Source organism: Euphorbia lathyris, chromosome 1 (genome assembly GCF_963576675.1).
Source record: "Euphorbia lathyris chromosome 1, ddEupLath1.1, whole genome shotgun sequence".
In the NCBI taxonomy this organism is placed as follows: Eukaryota; Viridiplantae; Streptophyta; class Magnoliopsida; order Malpighiales; family Euphorbiaceae; genus Euphorbia; species Euphorbia lathyris.
The window spans coordinates 67119789-67128827 of NC_088910.1; the positions used below are offsets into that span (position 1 = coordinate 67119789).

The 9039-nt window shown below is 37.5% G+C and overlaps 1 long non-coding RNA gene across 4 annotated transcripts; it reads left to right on the forward strand.

Annotated features, from left to right (window-relative positions):
• The first annotated feature begins 457 nt into the window (after positions 1-457).
• LOC136200676 (uncharacterized) lies at positions 458-6728 on the forward strand. 4 transcript variants are annotated; one of them, XR_010673443.1, is made up of 5 exons: positions 458-978; positions 1086-1190; positions 3507-3641; positions 3754-4115; positions 6008-6728. It is a non-coding gene; the product is annotated as an uncharacterized lncRNA (long non-coding RNA). The 4 variants fall into 4 exon arrangements; XR_010673440.1 differs by lacking the exon at positions 3507-3641; XR_010673439.1 differs by lacking the exons at positions 3507-3641; positions 3754-4115.
• The last annotated feature ends 2311 nt before the right edge of the window (positions 6729-9039 follow it).

A 9039-nucleotide genomic window follows, 5' to 3' on the forward strand; every position in this document is an offset into this window, starting at 1 on the left:
TAATAAAGACACGCTAGTACAAAAATGGCCTTTAGTGACGCCTTATTGGCAACGGTTTGTAAATAAAATCGATGCTAAAAGTCTTTAGGATCGGTTTTTGAAACAACCGATGTCAAAGAGCTTTGTGGTCGATTTTGATAGAAACCGTTGCCAATACTATTATCATTGGCAACGTGTTTTTAGAAAACCAATCCTAATATTTTATCATTAGCAACGGTTTTTAAATTACCGACTCCAAAGACCTTTTAATTTTTTAAGAAAGGGTCTTTAAAGTCAATTTTTAATAATGGTTACTAATATTATTATTATTATTAGGGTTGGTTTTTCAACAAACCAACCCTAATGAAATTATTGGAGTCGGTTTTAAAACAAACCGAACCCAAATATTTTTTCATTGGCATTAGTTTTCTAAAAAACCGACTCCAACTTTACATGAGTAATAACCTACTAAAACAATTTTTAGTTCAAGCCGCAATCATCTTCTCCAACAGTTCACGTTCACGCAGTCCAACGTTCACATTCACGCAGTCATCTTCCCCAACGGTTCAAGCTTTCGATTTCGCCTAACGCGTTTCACAGTTGTCTTCCGCCAATGCATTTCACGTAGTTCCTTTGGCTTCCACACTTTCAGCATTTCACTTCGTCGCTTTCCATAAGGAATTTCATGAAGTCGTCTTCCCCTATAAGAACGACTTGAGCATTTTACGAAGTTGTCTTCCCCTAAGAATGACTCCACTAGTTCTTCCTAAGTCGAGGAAACCTTCGTCTTCATCAGTTTCTTCATAAGTCGGAGGTTTGTCTTTTGTTTCTCTGATTTTATTCCTTGATTGTGTTCCCTAAAACTTCCTATATCAGAGGCTTCTTCCCGTTTATCTTCTGTTTTCTGGGCCAAAAAATCCATAACCGTTTATGTCTGCTGCTTCTTCGATGATGCACGCGTATTGTTCGATATTATGTCCCAGAGAGACATAGCAACCTGTAACTCCCTCATGCCCCTATGTATTTTGTGCATTCTTCTGCTCTATGCTCATTGATGTATCACTTTCTAATTAATCTTATTTAAACATGGAATTGCATACTATTAGTTTCTGCATGACCTCAAGTAGCATCCCTTCCTTCTCGAAGGAGACTGTTCGTCTGTCTCTTCCACAAAATGGAAGCTCTGTTGCTCTTGTCGGTGGTTATTGCTGGTAAGTCCACATTATTTTTTCTCTCTTCTCTTTTACAGTTTCGCAAATATGCATTATGCATTATTTAGTGAACAAGTAACATTGTTCTTATTGGTTCTAAATGCTGTTATTTTCAAATGAAACCATTAGATTATAACTGGTTAATTGCATTCTATATGCGAGCTAATTGAATGACTTTGTTAATTTATTCTTTTTGCTTGTAAGGATATGATAGCCAAAATAGTTAAACTAAAATCTAACCTTAGAATCATGGACGAAATCAAAAATAGACAAGAATCCATACCTTGTTTGTTGATTTCGGGTTAGAAACGAAGATTTGGGGGTTAGGGTTGTGAAAAGGAAAAAGAGAGAAAAGGGGAAGAAGGAAAGGAAGAAGATGAAGAAGGGGGATGAATGTTCATCCCCCTTATTTATATATATATATATATATATATATATATTTCGAGATTTAAAAATCCTGAACTGCTACTCGTCTCGGCCGAGCTGGGCGGCGGCGCCCAAAACGCCGAGCTGGGCGGCAGTGCCTAGCTCGCCCGAGCTGGGATGCCCATCTCGGCGAGCTGGGCCTCCCGGGGTGAAATTTCACCTTTTTTTTAGAACAGAAAGGAAACAGAAAGCATATACGGTGGGGTTCAAATATTGACAATCTAAAAGAAACAAAAATGGAAAAGATAAAAACAATCAACAAAATCCATAGAAAGAGAAATGCAAAAGCTTAAATGATTGCTTCAACTTTTGAATTTAAACCGTAGAAAATCCGATTTTTCCCCCTTACTCCTTTCTCTGGATCTTTGGATTCTTTTCCGTTGTGCTTGGGAGAGAACCCTACGGCCTTTCCTATCTGTCCCTGTTGATCTGAGCTACCTGATTGCTCAGATCCTTGCAGAAGGCTTCATTATTAGCAAGCCTAGCCGAAATCTCTTTCAGGAGAGTCACCACTTCGTCAGATGGATTGAAGCCTCTGATGCTAAGATCTTTGGTGTCGGTGTGGTGCTAAGATCTTGCTCATTAAGTGGGTATCAGCTCCCGGTTTAATATTCTCATTGTTCCTGTTATTGTTCGGAGGGTTGGTCTCAGCCATCTTGATAGGCTCAGTGATTTCGTCTGGCTTGATAATCCTATTTTTCTTGCTCCTACGAAGAGTACGTTCAAGTTCAAGGTTAAGAGGGACACACGGTATTTCCGCTGATCGAGTATGCATATGCTGAAAAGAAAAGATAAATAAAATAAAAATGTTTTCCTTAAAGAAGGAAAGTATAACTATCTAGTATACAAGTTTATCATATAGTCTTATCATACAATATTACATAGTCCTACATGAGTATTTTAATCTGTTTTTGGCGAAACAAGTAATACAAATTTTTACACGACAACATGCCACATTCGTATGGCATATATACAAAAATTAAAAATGTATAACCTAATATATTCAACATATGAACAAGTATATGATAATATACAAACAATTATAGAGAATTATATATATAAACAAGTATAAACGATATAGACAAAGGATATTCACAAACGAATGCCTAAACTAACAAATCGACATTTGGTTCGATATTGCAGAAGAAATAAATCCCCGGCAACGGCGCTAAAAACTTGACGCGTCTCACGGCAATCGCACCGCAAAGCTCAATAAGGGATAAGTGTACCCCGTCGTTATTAAGTAATAAAATCTAGACAAGTCCAGGTATCGAATCTATAGGATTTATTCCTGCAAGTATCGAGCTATTTGGTCTCAGGTGTTATCTAGGCTATGGGGGGTTTGAATTGGGTTTTGATTAAATCAGCCTACTCCTAATTAAATTACCCTTACTCCTATCTAAGTTATTCTACTCCTAAGTGATCTTTTACCAATGTAATTACCCGAAGGGACATGAGGTGATACGATAATAATGAAAATAGATTATATAGACAACGAAATTAAAACCTAATCTAAGTCACTTGTGTCCGAGGCAATTAACCCTACATATCCTCCTGAGGTACCTAGTTCGTGATTCCCTTGTAAGGCTGAAACTAGCTCTAAGGCTCAGCAATTTAGGCTTAATCTTCTATAGGATCGTCAATCCTATAGGCACTGACTAGGTCAGATTTAGCTCGCAATATGTGCCAACTTAATTTTGGGATTATCGAATGAGTTAAACCAATCAGATAAAGCGCAAGACAAAGAATCAAGCAATAAAACAATTGAACAAACAAAACTACAATATATATTAAAGATGCAAAGTATTGTCACGAAAATACAATGAGCCTAGGATACATAACATGGATCAGAGGCTAGACAGAATATAAAAGAAAAAAAATCCCTTTCAGGGAACTTGTCTACCAATGCAGGCGTCTTCCTAGGACTTAAGGATGGAACTTGAGCACTCCTCGATGAACGGAGCTTTGGAGGTGTCTTCAATGGAGGTTTGAAGGAGATGGAGGAGGTGGAGAGGATTTCTCAAGGTGGAAGCTAAGAAAATTACAAAGATAAAAGATATCTATTTTACAATTGAAAAATCCTATTTATAGACACGGTTCGGGCCCTCTTTCTGACCTAATTCGTATCCTTTTGCAGGTGGGAAGACGTGGGGTCGATCGTGGCGTCGTGGGATCGGGAATCAGTCTTTTGACTGATTCCCGCAGGGCAGCTCGACGCGAGCTGGCCCCTTAAGGGCCTGCTCGACGGGCTGGCAGTGCCAGCTCGCTGATTTGCCCCCAAAAAGGCCATTTCGACGAGAAGGAATGCCCAGAATGCTTTGCGCGACTGCTGGATGTCCCGAAACGCAATTTTCACCCGAAATCGTTCCTGTTTTAACCTGCACATGCACGTAAACTCCAAATAACATTAGTTCCGAGGCTAAATTGACCCGTCAATCGCTTATTTTGTGTAAACACTCCGTTTGGTGCGACTTTTGGCGGATCAATTAGCTATAAAAGGTAATGGAAATTTAATGTACATAATAATTTGGCCATATTTGCCTAAAATAATCAGAAAACGAGCCTAAACAACGAAAAGTAAATAGAACATATACAATTTCTAACTAACTCACACAAAAGCATATAAATGCGAGAATTGCTCGCTTATTCATAAAATAACGCTAAAAACCGTGCTAAAACCGTACTCGAAGATAGGGTTTTTGACCCCTATCAGTACCCTTACCCATTAAGAATTAATACAACAACAACAACAACAACAACAAAGCCTTAGTCCCGAAATGATTCGGAGTCGGCTAACATGAACCATCATATAAAACCGTGAAAATCAAGTCGTGTCAGCGACACAGATTCGCTCCCTCCACTCCGTCCTATCCACTACCATATTTTCCTCAATTCCCAATAAACTCATATCACTCTCGATCACCCTCCTCCAAGTTTGCTTAGGTCTTCTCCTACCCCTCACCACTATATCCCTTTGCCACTCTTTGGTTCTCCTAACCGGCGCATCAAGCGCTCTACGTCTCACATGGCCAAACCACCTTAGTCGGTTTTCTCTCATTTTATTCTCAATAGATATGACCCCTACTTTTGTCCTAATTATTTCATTACGCACCCGGTCCTTTCTCGTGTGACCACACATCCATCTCAATATACGCATCTCCGCCACCGACATCTTATGGATGTGGCAGTGTTTCACTGCCCAACACTCCGTACCATATAACAATGCTGGTCTAATTGCCGTCCGGTAGAATTTTCCCTTCAATCTATTAGGCATGCCGGGATCACAAAGGAAACCCGTAGCACTCTTCCACTTCGACCAACCAGCTTTAATCCTATGAGCAACATCTTCATCTACTTCTCCATCCGTTTGGATAATAGATCCTAAATACCGGAAGCAATCCGAGGCCTGAACAACTCTCCCATCTAGGGTGATTGTCCCTGCCTCCCTACTCCTACGGCCGCTAAACTTACACTCCAAATATTCTGTCTTACTTCGACTCAACTTAAAGCCTCTAGATTCTAGAGTTTGCCTCCATAGTTCCAACTTCATATCCACTCCTTCTTTCGTCTCATCAACCAACACAATATCATCTGCAAACAGCATGCACCATGGTATACCATCTTGAAGTGAACTTGTTAGTTCATCCATAACGATGGCAAAAAGAAATGGGCTTAGTGCGGAACCTTGATGCACTCCAATCGTAATAGGAAACTCTTCAGTCTTCCCAACACTAGTACGTACACTCGTGCATACTCCCTCATACATGTCCTTTATGATGTCAATATATTTCCGCGAAATGCCTTTCCTTACCAAGGCCCACCAAAGTACTTCCCTTGGTACCTTATCATATGATTTCTCCAAGTCAATGAAAACCATATGCAAGTCTTTCTTCTTATTTCGATAGTGCTCCATTAATTGTCTCATTAGATGGATGGCTTCCATAGTTGATCTTCCCGGCATAAAGCCAAACTGGTTTTCCGAGATCTTCACCGTCCTCCTTAGCCTTTGTTCAATCACTCTCTCCCAAAGTTTCATAGTGTGACTCATTAATTTGATTCCCCCATAGTTGGCACAATCTTGGACATCGCCTTTGTTCTTATACATAAAACAAAAAATATTATAAATTTAATAAATCATCCATCTAAAAGTTGAACAAATTGAACCTTAATCAATAAAGATAAAGTACATTAATGGTATCACTCAATGGTTGAAGAATAAAAGATCGGGGTTTAAACCTCACATCCTACATCTAAAAAATAATAATATTTTTTAATATATAAAAAATTTATAACGGGTACCGGGTACTCTGGGGGTATTCCCATACCCGTCTCATACTTGTCACGAGTAATGGTTTTGATCTCATACCTGTCTCACACCCTTTTTTTTACAGGGTACAAATAGTCCTATTAGGGTCGGATAGTGACGGGTATCCGCTGGTACATTACCTGTTACCATCCCTAACCGAAGCAAGTAAAAGAGCTTCTGAATTACAATAGAAGATTGATTCTAATATAGAACGCAGATGAAGTACTACCTCTATATGAATATGAATGTGCATAATGCTTTTGCTCTATTTTCACTTGAGAATTTTCTTTATGTGTGTTGATGGTCAGTTGTAGAATGAGAAAAGTCTTAGCTTTTATAATGAAGCTTTTGGAGAAGGATCTGTTTGAATTTCAAACTAGCCGTTTGGAGGGAAACGAATTTGTCACCATCAGCCTCAGTCTTCTGTGCCAAAAGGTTACCGTTTGATGCATCACGGGCTTCTGTCTCTTAAGTCGCGCGTCCTTCTGACTTCCGGTGTGGCAGACTTGTAATCTTTCCAATTTAGAGAGATGTTGGGGGATAAGACTTCTGACATCTATCCTTTATGCCATTTTGGGAATGACTTGATGTTGACATAATGTCAACACCTTATGGGTTGTTGCTTCTGTCTTTCGGGCTTCCAAATTTTGGGCAAATTACAAGGCTTTGGCTCTTTAATTCATTTGAGGCCTTTTTAGTTGTTCTTTAATTTATGCTTTAACTTGTAATCACACTTAACAAATATATTAGCATAAAACAATTTATTTAAATTTTTTAATTAAATATTTTGGGATCTAATTCCATAATTATTATTTTTGTTAGAATCAAAACCTTATTGTGGAAATTGTGGTTCAACAACTAGGACCAAGTAATAGGAGTAGTCTAGCTTGGAGCCAAGTCCAGATTCCTCAACCCTTCTAAAAAAAAGAACTCAAAAGCCAATCTTTTAGTGGGCTTCGTACATTATGAAGGCATTATCCTCCATCCTATTATTGGCTCGAAACTTAAGCCTAGGATCCTTGAGGGTGTAGGGTCCCCTAACGCGATACATAATGGCTATCAATGTCATGTCGTTTTATAGGATAATAATTCTTGAACAAAACGTTCATAATGTATGAATTTGGTCCCTTAGACACCCCCATCGATTCTTCTTATGCCATAACCTAGTCTTTGTCAGCCTCCTTAAACTTACAGGAAAAGAAAAATTTCTTGGTATATTGTGCCATAGTAGGGAAGAAAACCTTGGCGTAACGTGTAACAACCTCAAACCTCTCTGACTTTTCGATAATTAGACTCGTCCAAGAAACCTTTACTGAATAGAAAATTTTGGACAGTTCACAAATGACAGACTCAAAGAAACAATTTCTAATTTTCAAAGGGCAAGTGTATGAGAATTCACACATAGCAATAGAGAAATAAAATAGAAAAAGGTGTGAAGTAAGAAGACTAACCTAAATATAAAAGAAATTATCTTATTCTTAGGTTAGAATGAAGAACGATTGCGCCTTTTCCACTTTATATCCAAGTTCCAGTTAAGATGAAAAGGTCTTATGATTCAACCTCTTATTGATCCTAGGAAAAGATGATCATTTTTTTTTTTGATGGTAGGAAAAGATGATCATTAAGACCCCAAGAAATAATAGTTGTTTTTTAAGATAAATTTAAAGGACGGTAACATTTTGATGTTCAAATTAGAAAGAGGGAGAAACATCTTTTTTTTGACTCAACTCTCCTGAGACCCATTTCACTCTGAAAAGCCAACTACAAGAACAGGCCCAAAAGCCTAAACCGCCAAATCATTACACCACCAAACTCAAAGGCAGAATGCTATTTCCACATCCTTTCAACTTATAAAACATCCTTCCCACTTTCATAAGGGTAACTTTCTCTCTCCATTATTACAAAATCATAGAATTTCCTTTATTAAACAAAAAAAAACTTTTGCATCAGAATTTACCCTGAGAGCTCACCCTGCACATGTCAACTTTTCTAGACAAAGTTGAACATCAAATAAAATTACCTTGTAAAAAAAAAGGAAAAAGTAAAAATAAACCTCGTGGTTACATCTGTTTTCGAACAACACCCATATGGTTTAAAAGTTTGCAAAATGGTACCTTGGGATTCATTCTGTTAGCAAACACATACCAAATTGACTAACAGTGTTAAAAGTCAAAAGGAAAAGAGTTCATTTGGTCCTTATATTTATTTATTTTATAAATTAACCCCCTTATTATCTAATCATCACAAACAAACCCCAAAATAAAAAATTAATATCAAATATACCCTCTTCTCCATCTCTCTTTAATTAATTATTTTTCTTCTTCTCTTCTCTCTCCTCTTTGTTAATTTCTCTCTCTAAAATCAATTGATTTTCAAATCCATGCTATAATTAGATATATATGTATTTAAAATTTAGAAAATTGAATATATGCTCTCTTTTAATAACAACAAAGATGATTAAAGAAATAAATAGCAAAATCCATGATTAAAGTCGTAAATTTTAAGTTCATGTCTTAATTTTTAAAGCATTGAGCCCTTGATTCATTTATATAGTGAATGGAGCCCTTGAATGATGCATAAATAAAGCTAGAGCAGGAACAAGCCAAGAGAACAACCAAGAAGAGAGGCAATCAAATGAAGAGAAGAGTTGTGAGTTGAGGTTGCAGATGATTTGGGACGGCCGCCACGAACAGCAAAACGATTGAACTATTATTTGCTAATTCACCAAAGGATTTAACTATTGCTTTGTCGTTTTGATCATCAGATGAACTTGAAACACATTCAGACAGCAAGAGAAGGGTAATCAGAAGGAAATTAAGCTGAAACCTCATTTATGTTGATGAGGTAAACACTGGGAGGCATGAGACAGAATATTACTCTGTGCTTGTCAAGTACGATCAAAAGTTGAAGAAGGAAGTCGAGATCTACAGGGTCAAATTGCCCGGGCCCTTGAAACTAGGGGAGGGCAAACAGGAGAATCAAAATCATGCACTTAAAACTCCATTGAAAATCATTTGATTTAGAAAGAGATTTGAAAATCAATTGATTTTAGAGAGAAATTAACAAAGAGAAGAAGAAAAATAATTAATTACAGATGGAGAATAGGGTGTATTTGAT